Below are 19,607 nucleotides of genomic sequence, written 5' to 3' on the forward strand. Positions count from 1 at the left end.
ATAATAAAAAAAAAACAAAAAAAAACAAGGCTCTGGAATCGACCTGTGAACAAATAAATACAATGTTGTTAGACGAACATAAAAAGCGAGATATTCCAGAGCACCCTTCTTAGTGCTTTTATTCTAGGTTTAAAATTCCTTTATAAATCTTCACTTTAACTGGTTTTCTTCCCAGTGTTTACATTCTGAAGAATAACAAGATGTCGTTGAATGTTCTTTAGATTAAATTTGATAAATAGAATTATATGTTATTGTAAAATTTAAAATTCTCACATACATTTGGAAATGGAGTGCACTCGGAGTGCACTTGGGTGTAACCTTTAGTCTACACTCAATTGTAATTCCATAATAATAATAATCTGGAAACAAAAATATTTCAAAACGCTCACATTCAGTCAGATAACCCAATTAAACTGTCTCTACAGACTAGTTCAGAAATAGGTATTTTCTATATTGACTTTGTCATCAAAGGAATGGTGTCTGGTACGAATCCAATAAAATATATATTAACGGGGAAGATGTTTCATAAAGCTACAAAAAACACAATATACACCAATAGAAAAAAAGGTTTGTCCTCGTCCATACCAAAAGTCGGTAGATAAAACATTCCTTTGAAATCGTCACTGCATGGAGAATTACACAACCCAGGTATATCGTTTGTACCTGACAGATAAGTAGAATATAATTACCAGGTATATCAGGTGATTTTTAATTTCAATTCGTGTGCGATCTGGAATCAAACCAAACCACGCCAGACGTACACAAGTGCTCGTTCATTTTATCTGACTATGTTTCATTGCCGTGGTTGATCAAGCGGGCCAAAGATGGCGGTGTCACACCTGTGGTATTGATTTAACGTAAGTGGCCAGAATGTCAGGTAAATGGTAGGGACAGGAAGCCGTGATACCAATTGAACAATTTTATAGTCGGTTGTCACAATGTGGTATTCCAAAATGTCTGTACCTAGCCCAGTACACCCCTAAAAGGGATATACATGTATATACCTATATACGTGCAGATTATACCTGACGAGCAGGAGAAATGAAACGAACTTTCGAATGGAGATGTTTTTCGTGATTCATATGATGTGTTCCCATACGAGTGTCTGGAAAACGTGATTTTTGTTTCGATTCCGTCTGTCGTTTGTATCTTTTTTACAACAGAACTTTGACATCATCGAAGGATTAAAAAAATATAACAATTTTAATTTGAAATTTTGAAACCTGTTAAAATTCAGATATGTATGATACGAGGTGAAACCAATATTCCACATCACATATGATGATATGTGAGGGACGAACTGAAGGAGACATGTTCTAATCCGAAGCTAGGAGAATACGTCCATATTTGTGTTTATACATGAATTCCTGACGTACAAATTGGAATTTCACCTGTTATTTCAGTACACAGGTAAGTTGAGTTAGATTTCCAGGTGTAAATCTGTTGTCCACTTAAAGATAAATATGGCCAGGTTCTGGGTAGGTGCCTGCTATCTCGTACCTTAAACTGATAGCCGAATTAATGTATGTTATCGCTATTTCGTTTCACGTTGTTACGTTAAACACCCAGCCACTATTCAAAAGTCAAAAACCGAAACACTTAAAGACCTTTGTACTGTGCTGTACTAACACCACTCTTACGACCTTAGAACTAAATGATTTCTAAAATGATTGCACATATACTGTCCTCAACATTTCTTGAGGGCACGTGAAAACCAATTGCTAGTTTCAGCTAAAAATTAAAAATATGGAGAAATTTAAACTTAATCGGTTTTAACTTAAAACATATGTTCTTAAAAGAAACAATTAATGTCAGAATAAAATTGAAGATTTATCTTATTTAAAACACTGCTTATTGTGTCTTTATTAGATTTTAGATTAACAATAAGGCAAGTATGTATGTGCATTCTAAAAAATGAAATTGAAAAAAAAAAAGATTTCTTTCAACATTTGTTTCTCTTTGTACATCTCTTCCCTTTCACTTGTCCTCCCATCCATTTACCCATTTCCTCTCCCTTGCCCCTCCTCTGTTTTCCCTGTCCCCACCTTCACTTCACTAGTTCCTCTCTCCTGTCTGTCACAATAGCTTGGGTCCTCCTCGATTTTCAGTTCTTCTCCTCTGTCCCTCCTCAATTTTCCCAGTCCCCCTCCATTTCCACCGTCCCCTCTATTTCCCTGGTGCCCTCCATTTCCCTTGCCCCTTCCATTTTCCCAGCCCCCTCCATTTCCACTGTCCCCTCCATTTCCATTGCTCCCTCCCCTGTCCCTCCCCCATCAATCCGATTCCCCTCCATTTCCTTTGCCCCCCCCCCATTTCCACTGTACCCTCCATTTGTTCCCTCCCCTCTCCCTCCCCTGTCCCTCCCCCATTAATCCAGTTCCTCTCCATTTCCTTTGCCCCCTCCATTTCCACTGTTCCCTCCCCTCTCCCTCCCCTGTCACCCCCATTAATCCAGTTCCTCTCCATTTCCTTTGCCCCCCCCTCCATTTCCACTGTACCCTCCATTTGTTCCCTCCCCTGTCACTCCCCTTTAATCCAGTTCCCCTCCATTACCTTGCCCCCTCCATTTCCGCTGTTACCTCAATTTCCCCCTCCCCTGCCCCTCCCCCATTAATCCTTTCCCCCTGTATTTCCTTTGCCCCTTCCATTTCCCTTGTCCCCTTTATTTCCCGGGTCTCTTCCATTTCTCTTGCTCCCCTTCCATTTTTCTAGCTCCCCCGCTCCCCTCAATTTTCCCAGTTCCCCTCCCCTGTTCCCTCCATTTCCCTTGCCCCTTCCATTTTCCCCTCCCCTACCATTCCCCCAATAATCCTGTCCCAACCTTCATTACACGTCCTTCTCCATTTCCGCGGTCCCTCCATTGAAAAAAAAAAAACAAAAAAAACTTAAGCCTAGTTTTTGACTTAGACTGACAGTAATCACATCAATAGGAATAGGTTTGTTATTATATTCAAAGTTCATAAGTTAGCTCTGGTTTACATCATGAATATTTAACGAGAATGAGACACGAACGTTTGGATCAGTCATGTGTTAATTTCAAACGGACAATAAATCAAATAAGCTTTTAAATTTGTAGTGAAATAAACACATTATATGACTGAGATATTTTTAGCTATTCATTGCCGTACAATTATTGCGTATGCTTTGTTTGAATATTTATTGCCACGTTTAATACACATAAAATTGACAATAAAAAAAAAAAAAAAATAAAAGGAATGAGATACATTTTCCGGAACATGATCCTATTTGCAGCTTGCTAAAATACTAGGAATCGCCTACCAGATTGTGGTGGGCAGAATTCTGAACGTTTGACGGCAATTTAATGGCCGCGTCTGAATAATTGACATGTAGTACTGGCGCCTCGATTTGACAATGACCTCATTTGTTTAAACAGACCTTGTTGCCTGTGTGTGTGTTTACAAAAACCAAAACCAAATCATTACCGGCATAGAAACACACGTGCCTGTGGTGAGATTCTGCATTGAAAGATCTCACGGACCTGGGTACACCATGCGATAGGTCGAGCTTAAATCACACGGGTATGTATCAATGCGAAGTATCAAAGTCAGTGTCCAGATCACACGAGCCTGTATATAGGCGCCATATTAAAGTGAGTGTCCAGATCACACGAGCCTGTGTCTAGGCGCCATATTAAAGTCAGTGTCCAGATCACACGAGCCTGTGTCTAGGCGCCATATTAAAGTCAGTGTCCAGATCACACGAGCCTGTATCTAGGCGCCATATTAAAGTCAGTGTCCAGATCACACGAGTCTGTATCTAGGCGCCATATTAAAGTCAGTGTCCAGATCACAGGAGCCTGTGTCTCGGCGCCATATTAAAGTCAGTGTCCAGATCACATGAGCCTATGTTTAGGCGCCATATTAACCGCAATGTCGTGGTCTTTGTCTAGGCGCCATATCAAAAGCAGTGTCCAGTACATATGAGCCTATATATCTAAGGCGCCATATTAAAGTCAGTGTAAAGATCACACGAGCCTGTATCTAGGCGCCATATTAAAGTCAGTGTCCAGATCACACGAGCCAGTATCTAGGCGCCATATTGAAGTCAGTGTCCAGATCACATGAGCCTGTGTTTAGGCGCCATATTAAAGTCAGTGTCCAGATCACACGAGCCTGTATCTAGGCGCCATATTAAAGTCAGTGTCCAGATCACACGAGCCAGTATCTAGGCGCCATATTGAAGTCAGTGTCCAGATCACATGAGCCTATGTTTAGGCGCCATATTAACCGCAATGTCGTGGTCTTTGTCTAGGCGCCATATCAAAAGCAGTGTCCAGTACATATGAGCCTATATATCTAAGGCGCCATATTAAAGTCAGTGTCCAGATCACACGAGCCTGTATCTAGGCGCCATATTAAAGTCAGTGTCCAGATCACACGAGCCAGTATCTAGGCGCCATATTGAAGTCAGTGTCCAGATCACATGAGCCTGTGTTTAGGCGCCATATTAAAGTCAGTGTCCAGATCACACGAGCCTGTATCTAGACGCCATATTAAAGTCAGTGTCCAGATCACATGAGCCTGTGTCTAGGCGCCATATTAAAGTTAGCGTCAAGATCACACGAACCTGTGTCAAGGCCCCATGTTAAAGTCAGTGTCCAGATCACATGAGCCTGTGTCAAGGCGCCATATTAAAGACAGTGTCCAGATCACACAAGCATGTGTCTAGGCGCCATATTAAATTCAGTGTCAAGATCACACGAGCCAGTATCTAGGCGCCATATTAAATTCAGTGTCTAGATCACACGAGCCTGTGTCTAGGCGCCATATTAAAGTCAGTGTCCAGATCACACGAGCCTGTATCTAGGCGCCATATTAACGTCAGTGTCCAGATCACATGAGCCTGTGTTTAGGCGCCATATTAAAGTCAGTGTCCTGATCACACGAGCCTGTATCTAGACGCCATATTAACGTCAGTGTCCAGATCACACGAGCCTCTATCTAGGCGCCATATTAAAGTCAGTGTCCAGATCATATGAGCCTGTGTCTAGGCGCCATATTAAAGTCAGTGTCCAGATCACATGAGCCTATGTTTAGGCGCCATATTAACCGCAATGTCGTGGTCTTTGTCTAGGCGCCATATCAAAAGCAGTGTCCAGATCATATGAGCCTATATATCTAAGGCGCCATATTAAAGTCAGTGTCCAGATCACACGAGCCTGTATCTAGGCGCCATATTAAAGTCAGTGTCCAAATCACACGAGCCTGTGTCTAGGCGCCATATTAAAGTCAGTGTCCAGATAACACGAGCCAGTATCTAGGCGCCATATTAAAGTCAGTGTCCAGATCACATGAGCCTGTGTTTAGGCGCCATATTAAAGTCAGTGTCCAGATCACACGAGCCTGTATCTAGACGCCATATTAAAGTCAGTGTCCAGATCACACGAGCCTATGTCTAGGCGCCATATTACAGTCAGTGTCCAGATCACACGAGCCTGTGTCTAGGCGCCATATTAAAGACAGTGTCCAGATCACATGGACCTGTGTCTAGGCGCCATATTAAAGTTAGCGTCAAGATCACACGAACCTGTGTCAAGGCGCCATGTTAAAGTCAGTGTCCAGATCACACGAGCCTGTGTCTAGGCGCCATACTAAAGTCAGTGTCCAGATCACATGAGCCTGTGTCTAGGCGCCATATTAAAGACAGTGTCCAGATCACATGAGCCTGTTTCTAGGCGCCATATTAAAGACAGTGTCCAGATCACACGAGTCTGTGTTTAGGCGCCATATTACAGTCAGTGTCCAGATAACACGAGCCTGTGTCAAGGCGCCATATTAAAGTGAGTGTCCAGATCACACGAGCCTGTATCTAGGCGCCTTATTAAAGACAGTGTCCAGATCACATGAGCATGTATCTAGGCGCCATACTAAAGTCAGTGTCCAGATCACACGAGCCTATATCTAGGCGCCATATTACAGTCAGTGTCCAGATCACACAAGCCTGTGTCTAGGCGCCATATTACAGTCAGTGTCCAGATCAAATGAGCCTGTGTTTAGGCGCCATATTAAAGACAGTGTCCAGATCACACGAGCCTATGTCTAGGCGCCATATTACAGTCAGTGTCCAGATCACATGAGCCTGTGTCTAGGCGCCATATTAAAGACAGTGTCCAGATCAAATGAGCCTGTGTTTAGGCGCCATATTAAAGACAGTGTCCAGATCACACGAGCCTATGTCTAGGCGCCATATTACAGTCAGTGTCCAGATCACATGAGCCTGTGTCTAGGCGCCATATTAAAGACAGTGTCCAGATCACATGAGCCTGTGTCTAGGCGCCATATTAAAGACAGTGTCCAGATCACACGAGTCTGTGTTTAGGCGCCATATTACAGTCAGTGTCCAGATAACACGAGCCTGTGTCTAGGCGCCATATTACAGTCAGTATCCAGATCACACGAGCCTGTATCTAGGCGCCATATTAATGGCAGTGTCCAGATCACACGAGCCTGTGTCTAGGCGCCATATTAAAGTCAGTGTCCAGATCACACGAGCCTATATCTAGGCGCCATATTACAGTCAGTGTCCAGATCACACGAGCCTGTGTCTAGGCGCCATATTACAGTCAGTTTCCAGATCAAATGAGCCTGTGTTTAGACGCCATATTAAAGACAGTGTCCAGATCACATGAGCCTGTGTTTAGGCGCCATATTAAAGTCAGTGTCCAGATCACACGAGCCTGTATCTAGACGCCATATTAAAGTCAGTGTCCAGATCACATGAGCCTGTGTCTAGGCGCCATATTAAAGTTAGCGTCAAGATCACACGAACCTGTGTCAAGGCGCCATGTTAAAGTCAGTGTCCAGATCACATGAGCCTGTGTCAAGGCGCCATATTAAAGACAGTGTCCAGATCACACAAGCATGTGTCTAGGCGCCATATTAAATTCAGTGTCAAGATCACACGAGCCAGTATCTAGGCGCCATATTAAATTCAGTGTCTAGATCACACGAGCCTGTGTCTAGGCGCCATATTAAAGTCAGTGTCCAGATCACACGAGCCTGTATCTAGGCGCCATATTAACGTCAGTGTCCAGATCACATGAGCCTGTGTTTAGGCGCCATATTAAAGTCAGTGTCCAGATCACACGAGCCTGTATCTAGACGCCATATTAACGTCAGTGTCCAGATCACACGAGCCTCTATCTAGGCGCCATATTAAAGTCAGTGTCCAGATCATATGAGCCTGTGTCTAGGCGCCATATTAAAGTCAGTGTCCAGATCACATGAGCCTATGTTTAGGCGCCATATTAACCGCAATGTCGTGGTCTTTGTCTAGGCGCCATATCAAAAGCAGTGTCCAGATCATATGAGCCTATATATCTAAGGCGCCATATTAAAGTCAGTGTCCAGATCACACGAGCCTGTATCTAGGCGCCATATTAAAGTCAGTGTCCAAATCACACGAGCCTGTGTCTAGGCGCCATATTAAAGTCAGTGTCCAGATAACACGAGCCAGTATCTAGGCGCCATATTAAAGTCAGTGTCCAGATCACATGAGCCTGTGTTTAGGCGCCATATTAAAGTCAGTGTCCAGATCACACGAGCCTGTATCTAGACGCCATATTAAAGTCAGTGTCCAGATCACACGAGCCTATGTCTAGGCGCCATATTACAGTCAGTGTCCAGATCACACGAGCCTGTGTCTAGGCGCCATATTAAAGACAGTGTCCAGATCACATGGACCTGTGTCTAGGCGCCATATTAAAGTTAGCGTCAAGATCACACGAACCTGTGTCAAGGCGCCATGTTAAAGTCAGTGTCCAGATCACACGAGCCTGTGTCTAGGCGCCATACTAAAGTCAGTGTCCAGATCACATGAGCCTGTGTCTAGGCGCCATATTAAAGACAGTGTCCAGATCACATGAGCCTGTTTCTAGGCGCCATATTAAAGACAGTGTCCAGATCACACGAGTCTGTGTTTAGGCGCCATATTACAGTCAGTGTCCAGATAACACGAGCCTGTGTCAAGGCGCCATATTAAAGTGAGTGTCCAGATCACACGAGCCTGTATCTAGGCGCCTTATTAAAGACAGTGTCCAGATCACATGAGCATGTATCTAGGCGCCATACTAAAGTCAGTGTCCAGATCACACGAGCCTATATCTAGGCGCCATATTACAGTCAGTGTCCAGATCACACAAGCCTGTGTCTAGGCGCCATATTACAGTCAGTGTCCAGATCAAATGAGCCTGTGTTTAGGCGCCATATTAAAGACAGTGTCCAGATCACACGAGCCTATGTCTAGGCGCCATATTACAGTCAGTGTCCAGATCACATGAGCCTGTGTCTAGGCGCCATATTAAAGACAGTGTCCAGATCAAATGAGCCTGTGTTTAGGCGCCATATTAAAGACAGTGTCCAGATCACACGAGCCTATGTCTAGGCGCCATATTACAGTCAGTGTCCAGATCACATGAGCCTGTGTCTAGGCGCCATATTAAAGACAGTGTCCAGATCACATGAGCCTGTGTCTAGGCGCCATATTAAAGACAGTGTCCAGATCACACGAGTCTGTGTTAAGGCGCCATATTACAGTCAGTGTCCAGATAACACGAGCCTGTGTCTAGGCGCCATATTACAGTCAGTATCCAGATCACACGAGCCTGTATCTAGGCGCCATATTAATGGCAGTGTCCAGATCACACGAGCCTGTGTCTAGGCGCCATATTAAAGTCAGTGTCCAGATCACACGAGCCTATATCTAGGCGCCATATTACAGTCAGTGTCCAGATCACACGAGCCTGTGTCTAGGCGCCATATTACAGTCAGTTTCCAGATCAAATGAGCCTGTGTTTAGACGCCATATTAAAGACAGTGTCCAGATCACACGAGCCTATGTCTAGGCGCCATATGACAGTCAGTGTCCAGATCACATGAGCCTGTGTCTAGGCGCCATATTAAAGACAGTGTCCAGATCACATGAGCCTGTGTCTAGGCGCCATATTACAGTCAGTGTCCAGATAACACGAGCCTGTGTCTAGGCGCCATATTACAGTCAGTGTCCAGATCACACGAGCCTGTATCTAGGCGCCATATTAATGGCAGTGTCCAGATCACACGAGCCTGTGTCTAGGCGCCATATTAAAGTCAGTGTCCAGATCACACGAGCCTGTGTCTAGGCGCCATATTAAAGTCAGTGTCCAGATCACACGAGCCTGTATCTAGGCGCCATATTAAAGTCAGTGTCCAGATCACACGAGCCTGTATCTTGGCGCCATAGTAACGTCAGTGTCAAGATCACACGAGCCTGTGTCATCGTTACGATCGAATTATCGATAAATCAATAGTGTTACATGCATTTTTTATCGGAGAGTAAAATCAGTTGTAATGCTGCCTCTGATCAGTAACGTTAATATTCAATTATTTAAAATTATAAAAGTTATTCGATTGAGTTGGCAGTATCAATGTCAACTATGTCAGAAAAACTATAATTCTGTTCTAGAAGTGTATATACTGTAATTCTGATATGGAAGTGTCTACACTATAACTCTGATCTGGAGGTGTCTGTACTGTAATTCTGATCTGGAAGTGTCTACACTATAACTCTAATATAGAAGTGTCTATATCATAATTCTGATCTGGAATTATCTATGCTACAATTCTGATCAGGAAGTGTTTATACTATAATTCTGATCTGGAGGTGTCTGTACTATAATTCTGACCTGGAAGTGTCTATACTATAATTCTCATCTGGAAGTGTCTATACTATATTTCTGATCTGGAAGTGTCTATATTATAATTCTGATCTGGAAGTGTCTATACTATAATTCTGATCTGGAAGTGTCTATATTATAACTCTAATATAGAAGTGTCTATATTATAATTCTGATCTGGAAGTGTCTACACTATAATTCTGATCTGGAAGTGTCTATGCTACAATTCTGATCTGGAAGCGTCTATGCTACAATTCTGATCTGGAAGTGTCTATATTATAATTCTGATCTGGAGGCGTCTACACTATAACTCTGATCTGGAAGCGTCTATACCATAATTATGATCTGGAGGTGTCTGTAATGTAATTCTGATCTGGAAGTGTCTACACTGTAATTCTGATCTGGAAGTGTCTACACTATTACTCTAATCTGGAAGGTTATTTACTAAAATTCTGATTTCGAAGTGTCTATACAATGATTCTGATCCGGGGGACATATTGAATTTAATTGCACTTCTGATATCGATAATTTAAGTGGTCTCTTTTATAAATAAGTGGAAAGCATACGTCATCTAGTGGAGAGTATAAAGTGGAGAGTATACGTCACCTAACTAGATCAGGTTAGTGGGGTGTATAAAGTGGAGAGTATACGTCACCTAACTAGATCAGGTTAGTGGTATTATAAAGTGGAGAGTATACATCACTTAACTGGGTCAGGTTAGTGGGGTGTATCAAGTGGAGAGTATACGTCACCTAACTGGATCAGATTAGTGGGAGTACAAAGTGGAGAGTATACGTCACCTAACTAGATAAGGTTAGTGGTAGTATAAAGTGGAGAGTATACGTCACCTAACTAGATCAGGTTAGTGGTAGTATAAAGTGGAGAGTATACGTCACCTAACTAGATAAGGTTAGTGGGGAGTATAAAGTGGAGAGTATACGTCACCTAACTAGATCAGGTTAGTGAGAGTATAAAGTGGAGAGTATACGTCACCTAGCTAGATCAGGTTAGTGAGAGTATAAAGTGGGTAGTATACGTGACCTAACTAGATCAGGTTAGTGGGGAGTATAAAGTGGAGAGTATACGTCACCTAACTAGATCAGGTTAGTGGTATTATAAAGTGGAGAGTATACATCACTTAACTGGGTCAGGTTAGTGGGGTGTATAAAGTGGAGAGTAAACGTCACCTAACTAGATCAGGTTAGTGGGGAGTATAACGTGGAGAGTATACGTCACCTAACTAGATCAGGTTAGTGGTAGTATAAAGTGGAGAGTAAACGTCACCTAACTAGGCCAGGTTAGTGGGGAGTATAAAGTGGAGAGTATACGTCACCTAACTAGATCAGGTTAGTGGTATTATAAAGTGGAGAGTATACATCACTTAACTGGGTCAGGTTAGTGGGGTGTATCAAGTGGAGAGTATACGTCACCTAACTGGATCAGATTAGTGGCAGTACAAAGTGGAGAGTATACGTCACCTAACTAGATCAGGTTAGTGGTAGTATAAAGTGGAGAGTATACGTCACCTAACTAGGTCAGGTTAGTGGGGAGTATAAAGTGGAGAGTATACGTCACCTAACTAGATCAGGTTAGTGGGGAGTATAAAGTGGAGAGTATACGTCACCTAACTAGATCAGGTTAGTGAGAGTATAAAGTGGGTAGTATACATCACCTAACTAGATCAGGTTAGTGGGGAGTATAAAGTGGAGAGTATACGTCACCTAACTAGATCAGGTTAGTGGTAGTATAAAGTGGAGAGTATACATCACTTAACTGGGTCAGGTTAGTGGGGTGTATAAAGTGGAGAGTAAACGTCACCTAACTAGATCAGGTTAGTGGGGAGTATAACGTGGAGAGTATACGTCACCTAACTAGATCAGGTTAGTGGGGAGTATACATCACCTAACACGATCAGGTTAGTGAGAGTATAAAGTGGAGAGTATACGTCACCTAACTAGATAAGGTTAGTGGTAGTATAAAGTGGAGAGTAAACGTCACCTAACTAGATCAGGTTAGTGGGGAGTATAAAGTGGAGAGTATACGTCACCTAACTAGGTCAGGTTAGTGGGGAGTATAAAGTGGGTAGTATACGTCACCTAACTAGGTCAGGTTAGTGGGGAGTATACATCACCTAACTAGGTCAGGTTAGTGGGGAGTATAAAACGGAGAGTATACGTCACCTAACTAGGCCAGGTTAGTGGGGAGTATAAAGTGGAGAGTATACGTCACCTAACTAGGCCAGGTTAGTGAGAGTATAAAATGGAGAGTATACGTCACCTAACTAGATCAGGTTAGTGAGAGTATAAAGTGGGTAGTATACGTCACCTAACTAGATCAGGTTAGTGGTAATATAAAGTGGAGAGTAAACGTCACCTAACTAGATAAGGTTAGTGGTAGTATAAAGTGGAGAGTATACGTCACCTAACTAGATCAGGTTAGTGGGGAGTATAAAGTTTGAGAGTATACGTCACCTAACTTGGTCAGGTCAGTGGAGAGTATAAAGTGGAGAGTAAACGTCGCCTAACAAGATCAGGTTAGTGGGTAGTATACGTCGCCTAACTAAGTCAAGTTAGTGGGGAGTATACATCACCTAACTAGGTCAGGTTAGTGGGGAGTATAAAGTGGAGAGTATACGTCACCTAACTAGGCCAGGTTAGTGGGTAGTATACATCACCTAACTAGGTCAGGTTAGTGGGGAGTATAAAGTGGAGAGTATACGTCACCTAACTAGATCAGGTTAGGTGTAAAAAAAATAACCCTTTGGGGGAAAAAAGTGTTTTCGTTAATAGAAGGTAGGTATAAAAAGGGGGGCCCCAAATAACGGTTTGGGGAGAAAAAAATTTTAATAACGTCATAATTGGGGGTTATGGGAAAAAGTAAGTAAGTGCCTAACCCAAAATTTGTGGGAAAATTCCCTAAAAATTTTTTTGGGGGAGTAAAAAAACCCAAGTAGGCCTGGGGGAAAAGGGGGGTTTAAAACCAAAAGGGTTTTTGGGGGGATAAAAATAAATTTGGGGGGGTAAAAAGGGGGGAATATGGACATACTAAATGGGTTATTAGGAAAAAGTGCGTAACTCCCTCTAGAAAAGGTTAGTGGGGTAAAAGTGGAGAGTATCCCCCTAACTGGGCCCTTTTTTAGGGGGGAGTAAAATGGAGAGAAACCCCCCCCTTCAGGGGGTTTTTTAAATCGAACCAAGCGTTTAAAACCATATAAGTGGGTGGGGGAGAAAAATTTAAAAATTTTAAAACCCCCCTTAGGGGAGTAAAAAAAATGAGGTTAGTTAGTAGAAGGGGGAATCCATTTAATGGGTTTGGTGGAGTAAAAGGGAGTAGCCCCATGAAAATTTTTGGGGGGTTAAATTTGGAGAGTAACCCCCAAAATTGGTTTTGGGGGGAGAAAGGGGAAACGCCCCCCCAAAAAATTTAGGGGAGTAAAAGTTTTAAACGCCCAAAAAAAGGGTAGGGGAGTAAAAGGGGGAAATTTTAACAAAATTAATGGGGGGTTAATCAAAGTGGTTTTCGTAAATTTTAAAAGGTTTTGGGGGTTTTAAAGGGGAAAAAAATCACCTACTGATAGTTTGGGAGATAATTTGAGATACCCCCCAAACCTTGGGTTAGGGGAAGATAAAGTGGGATAAACGCCCCAAAGATGGTTTTGGGGTATAATTCCCTAACAAAAAATTTGGGGGTATAAATAAAGTAAAAAGGGTTATGGGTTTAAAAAGGGGGAAGTAACCCCCTAAAAAAATTTTGTGGGGGTATAAAAAGTGGAGGGGAATAATTAAAATAAGTATTAGATAAAGTGGGAATAAAACGTCAAAAAAAATGATAGGTTGGGGGATAAAAATTTTGAGAGTTAGTTTAAAGGGTAGGAAAGAGTTGTGGAAAAAAGTTCCAAATTAGGGGTTAGTGGGAGTAAAAGTAAAAAAACCCCCAAAGTTAAAAAATGGGAGATACTCCCTAACTAGAAGGGTTAGGGGAGTATAAAAAAAGTTAGTCATTAAAAAAAAAAGGGGGGAGTTAAAAGGGGGGGGTTACTCACCAACTGGGAAGGTTAGTGGGAGAAAAAGGGATAAACTCCTAATGGTCGGGTTAGGGGGGAAGTAAAAAGTGGAGATAAAGTCCCAACAGATGGTATGGGTATAGTAATACATTAATAAAATAGGTAAGTTATAAAAGAAAAAGTGGAAGTATACCCCCAAAATAGAATTTAAGAAAAAGTAGGGAAATAAGGGGGAACTCCCCTAACAGTTGGGGGGGAATAAAGTTAAAGGGTTACGTCACCTAAACGGTCGGAGTTTGAGAAAATAAAGCGGTAGTTTTTTTTGGGGGGTATACGTCACCTAACAGTAGGGGGGGGAAAAGGGGGTAAATCATAACTAGATAAGGGGGGGGTTTTTTTGGAAATTATTTGTCAAGGGGAAAAAAGGGAGAAATACGTCCCCTAATAGCAGGTTAGTGGAAAATTTAAAGTGGGGAAAAGTAAATGGGGGGATTTAAGTATAAATGGGGGGGGTAAAAACTCCCTAAAAAATAGGTTAGGGGGGATAAAGTAAGTTGGGCCCCCTAACTGAAAAGGTTTGGGGAGTAAAAATGGGAAAACCCCTTAAAGATAGGTTAGTGGGGTAAAAATATGGATAACAAAGATATCACCAACAATCAGGGGGGGGGTTTTAAATGGGGGTATACCCCCAAATCCGGGGAGGGGTGGATAATCACCTAATGGGGTGGGTTGGGGGGGAGTATAAAGGGAGGATCGTCCCTAACTAGATCGGGTTTAGGGGGGGTATTTTTAATCACCTAACTGGTCGGGTATGGGAGTATAAAGTGGAAGTAAAACCCCTAACGATAAGGTTGGGGGTAGTAAAAGGGGGGGAGAAATACTCCCCTAATAGAAAGGTTGTGGGGAGTAAATTTTGAGAGTATACGCCCTAATTGGCGGCCCGTGGAGGTATAAATTGGGATTTTTTTCGTAAAAGTAGGGGGGAGTATACGTCCCCTAACAAAGTCGTTAGGGGTATCCCACCTAAAAAGTAGGTAGTGGGGATAAAGGGAAGTCCCGCACTATGATAGGTTAGTGGGTATAAAAGTGGAAGTATACTCACCTAAAGGGGTTTGGGGGGGTTAATTTTGATGGGGGAAAAAGTGGAGAGTAACGTCCCTAACAGCCGGGGGAGTTGGGGAATATAAAATTTGGGGGAGATACTCCCAACTAGTGGGTTTTAGGGGGGAGTATAAATGAGAGTATACGCCCAAACTTTGGGTGTGGGGAGTTAAAAAGGGAGAGAAAACGTCCCAAACAAACAGGTTGGGGGGAGTTATTAAAATTTGGGAAAGTTACTCACAAAGTAAGGTTAGGGGGAGTAAAAAGTGGGGGTAACGTCACCTAACTAGATGGGTTTAGGGGGGATAAAGTGGAGGTATACTCCCAAACCCCTTTTGGGGAAAAAATTTATTTTGGGGGATAAAAAGGAGGTCGTTAAAGAAAAAGGGGGGAATAATCCCAAAAGGGGGTGGGGGTTGGAAATTAAAAAGGGGGGAGTATACTCACAACTGTAAGGTTGGGGTTAGGGGTAGATAAATTTTTAAAAAAGGGTTTTAGTATAACGTCATTAGGGGGGATTTAAAAGGGGGTAACTCCCTAACTACAGGTTTTATTTGGATTTTAAAAATAAACAAAGTAAGGTTGGGGGGAGTATTTAAAAAATATTTTGGGGAGGGGGGAAAAATTAACTAATGGGTTAGGGGTTTTAGTAAAAATTTAAAATAGGTCTTTAGGGGGGGAAAAGTGGAAGTTACGTCCCCTAACTTTGGTTAGGGGGGGTAAAGTGGGGAAAAGTCCCTAAGATAGGTTAGGGGGGAGAAAAAGTGGGTAACGTATAATAGTGGGGCTTTAATAAAATTAGTATGGGGACCTAATGTTTGGTTGTAAAAAAAAGGGGAGAAAAGTATAACTAAAAAGGGTTTATGGGGTAATAAAGGGAGAGTTACGTCACCTAATAGATCAGGTTGTGGGGAGTATAAAATTTTTGGGGTATACGTCACCTAATTTGGTAGGTGTGGGGGGTATAAAGGGAGAGAAAGCCCTAAAAGTCGGGTTTGGGGGGGGAGTAAGTTCCCAACTAGTCGTTGGGGGGAGAAAAATTTATAACTTAAGGGGTATTTTTGATAAGTGGAGAGAAATACTTCTAGTTTTTTGTGGGGATAAAAGTAATTGTCATTAAAGTAGGTTGTGGGATTAAACTCATAACAGTCAGGTTGGGGGGAGTAAAAATTAAAAGTATCTAATAATAAGGAAAAGGGGGTTTAAATATTTTAAATAGTGGGAGTGGGGAGTAAAAGGTGTTGGGGAAAGGGGGGTTTGGGGGGGATAAAAGGGGAGGGTTTAACCCCTAACAGATCAGGTAGGGGGGTATGTTTAGTTACGTCCCTAACTAATCAAGGGTTTGGGGGGGGTAACTCACCAAAACTAATGGGGGAGGTGGGATTAAGTGGAAAAGAATATAAAAGTTGGGGTGTAAAAATTTAAAAACTCAAAAAGGAAATTTAAAATTTTAGAAACCCCCAAATGGAAGGTAGGGGGAGTAAAAGTAATAACGCCCCAAAAAATTGGGAGGGGGGGAGAAAAAGGGGGTTTTAGTGGGAGTAACTCAAAAATAGATAGGTTGGGGGGAATAAAGTGGAGAGAAAACTCCAACTGTCAGGTTTTTAGTGGGAGGTCCCAAAAGGGAGGGGGGGTATTCTCCCTAACTGGTATTTGGGGGGATAATAAGTAAAAAAATTGGGAGAGGGTGAAATTCCCTAACAGTCGGGTTTAGTGGTTTTAAAAAGTAAAAAGGGTCCCTAACAAAAGCGGGTTAGTGGGGGAATACTCCCCTAACAGGGGGGGGTTGTGGGGTTAAAGGGGAGAGTATACGTACCAATGTCAGGTAGTGGGGGGTAAAATATAAGGGTGGAGGAGATCGTCCCTCTGAATTTGTGGGGTAAAAAACCCAACTAGTCGGTTTAGGGGGATAAAAAGTGGGGAGTAACGTCCCCAAACTGTCAGGTAGGGGGAAAAGTAAAAATCCCAACAGTCAGGTTAGGGAAAAAAGTAATTCGCCCAATAATGGGTTGGGGGGATAAAAAGGGGGGGGTATAGTTAACGAAGTTGTGGGGGGGGAATAAAGTGAGAGTAACGCACCTAACTGGTCGGTTAGTGGGAGTTAAATGGGGTAACCCCAAAACGATCGGGTTTGGGGGGGGGGTGGGGGGTATCTCCCAAACTAAGAAGGGTTAGTGGTAGTATAAAATAAAATAGAAATTTGGGGGATTTAAAATTTTAAAGGTAGTAACCACTTTCAGGTTGTGGGAGTATAAAGTGGAGATAGTCCCAAGTCAGGTTAGGGTAGTAAAAAGTGGAGGGGGGGTATACTCCCCTCTAGATGGGTTGGGGGGAGTATAAAGTGGAAGTATACTCCCTAACTGTAGGAGTGGGAGTATAAGTGGAATTTAACGTCACCAACTAGGATTTTGGGGTTTGGAAAAAAATAAAAATTTACCAACAGGGGTTTGTGGGGATAAAAGGGAGAGATACGTACCAAACAAAGATGGGTTAGGGGGAATAAAGGGGGTTGGGGGGGAGTATACTCCCAACTGTCGGTTAGGGGGGAAGTAAAAGTGGGGGGTATACGTCCCCTAACTAGATAGGTTAGGGGGGAGTATAAAAAGGGTTAGGATGTAAAAGATATTGTAAAGAAAAAGTGGGGAGATATTTACAAACTAATGGGTTAGGTGTAAAAAAATTTAAGTAAAGTATAGATAAGTGGGGATAAAAGGGAGAGTTCGTCACCAACTAGATCAGGTTAGGGGGGATAAATTTTGAGAGTAAGTCACCAAACTGGCTAGGGGGAATTTAAAAATGGAAACTGCCTAACAAATTTGGGGGGGGGTTTAAAATGTAATAATTTTGGGGGGAGATACCCCCCTAACTGGTGTTAGTGGGGAGAAAAGGGAAAGGTAACGATAAAAAAAAAAAACCCGGGGGGGAAAGGGGGAGATAAGTGGAGAGAAGAAACGGCCATGAGGGGTAAAACCATCACCTAAAAGGGGGTTAGGGGGATTAAAAGGGGGGTTTTACGTCCCTAATAGTGGGTTGTGGAGTTTAAAAAATCAAAAAGGGGGGAGGGGGAAAAAGGGGGTTACGTCCCTAACTGGAGGTTTGGAAGATAAAGTAAATAAAGGGGTTAAAAGTCGGGTTAGTGGGAAAGGAAAATAAAAGGGATAACTCATAACGGGCAGGTGGGTGGGGAAGAAAAAAGGTAAAAAAGTGGGGTTTAAAAACCGGGGTTTGGGCCTAACAGATAAGGTTAGGGGGGTTTAAAGTAATTTCGCCTAACGTCAGTTAGTGGGGGATAAATTAAAAAAAAGATATGGGGGGGTTTGTGGGAGTTAGTCCCATAACGGTTTGTGGGAGAAAAAGTAGGTACCCCCAAACGGCCCGGATGGGGGGGAGTAACCCCACAAGGGGGGGGTTTGGGGGGGAAATAACCCCTGGGGGTTCTCTTAGATGGGGGAGGGGTATTTAAAAGGAGGTAAGGGGTTCACCAAACAATGGTTAGTGGGAGTATAAAGTGAGAGTATATTCCCCAACTTGGGGATTAAAAAAATTCGTGGGGGGGGTTAATGGAGAGTTACGTCACCAAAACTTGGGGGGGTTTCAAAGGAAGTTATAAAGGGGGAAGAAAAATTTAAAAATAGGGTTCGTGGGTTAGTCCCAACAAAGATTTGTGGGGAAAATTTTAGAAAATATTAAGTAAAAAAGGGGGGGTTTTATAAAATAATTTCCTTTTTTAAAAAAAAATGGGGGTTCCCTTTTCCTTTTTTCCCAAATATTCTAGGGGGATTAAAGTGGAGGTATACGTCACCTACAAAGGTTTAGGGGGTTTTGGGGAAAAAAAAAGGGGGGGTTTTAAAAAGGAATTAAACCCCCTAACTACGGGGGTTAGTGGGGGAAAAAGGAAAATCCCCAAACTAGATGGGTTAGTGGTATAAAGGGGGGAGAGTTAGCAAATAGCATGGGGGGGTTTATTTGTGGGATTTAAAAAGTAAAAATAGAATTTTGGGGGAGAAAAAAGTGGAGATAAGTAAAACCCAAAAATTTTTTAAAAAAAATTTTGGGTATACGACCAATTTCCCGGGAGTTTTTGGGGGGGTAATCCCCTAAAACCCTTTTTTGGGGAAAAGGGAGTAAGGGCCTCTAGAAATTAGTGGGGGGGGATCCCAATAAAAAAGGGGTTTTGGGGGTAAAAAAGTGGAGTAAGTCCAAACTAGAGGGGGGGGGGTAAAAAGTGGAGAGTAAGTCACCAAACTAATCAGGTTATGGGGGGATAAAGTGGAGGTTACGTCACCCTTTTGGGGTTTCGTGGGTATGGGGAAAGGAAAAACGTCCCTTTTAAAAAAGCGGGAGGGGTAAAACTTTTAATAAAGTGGGGATTTCTCCCCTAACTAAAAGGGTTGGGGGGAAGTATAAAGTGGAGAGTATACGTCCCAACTAGATAAGGTAGGGGGGAGTATAAGGGGAGGTTACTCCCCAACTAGCAGGTTAGTGGGGGTTTTAAAATAATTACCCAATTTGCGGGTTGGGGAGTTAAAGTGGAGGTTTCGTCCCTCGATCAGGTTGTGGTATTTCTCCCAAACTGTCTTGGGGGGGTTTTTACACGTACCAAATGGGAGGGAGGGGTATAAATGGAGTTCGTCCCCCCTAACCCCCCGGGGGTTTTTGGGGTTACCACCCCGGCCCCGTAGGGGAGTTGGGGTCCCGTCCCTCGGTTTTTTAGTTGGTGTAAAATTTGGGGAGTAAAACCACCTAAGTAGGTGGGGGGAGTATAAAAGGGGAGTATATTTTCCCTTTTGTCGGTTTTGGGGGGTATAAAGTGGGATTTTAAACTTGGCG

General features: G+C 42.8%; 1 protein-coding gene across 1 annotated transcript in view; it reads left to right on the forward strand.

Moving 5' to 3' along the window:
• The first annotated feature begins 721 nt into the window (after positions 1 to 721).
• The window catches only part of LOC117333318 (transient receptor potential cation channel subfamily M member-like 2), a 78,359-nt gene continuing 59,473 nt past the window's right edge, over positions 722 to 19,607 (forward strand). The window contains exon 1 of the mRNA XM_033892559.1: positions 722 to 1,410. The gene's annotated coding sequence lies outside the window, so the exon portion shown is untranslated. The remainder of the gene's footprint in view (positions 1,411 to 19,607) is intronic.

This window comes from Pecten maximus, chromosome 8 (genome assembly GCF_902652985.1).
Source record: "Pecten maximus chromosome 8, xPecMax1.1, whole genome shotgun sequence".
NCBI lineage: Eukaryota > Metazoa > Mollusca > Bivalvia > Pectinida > Pectinidae > Pecten > Pecten maximus.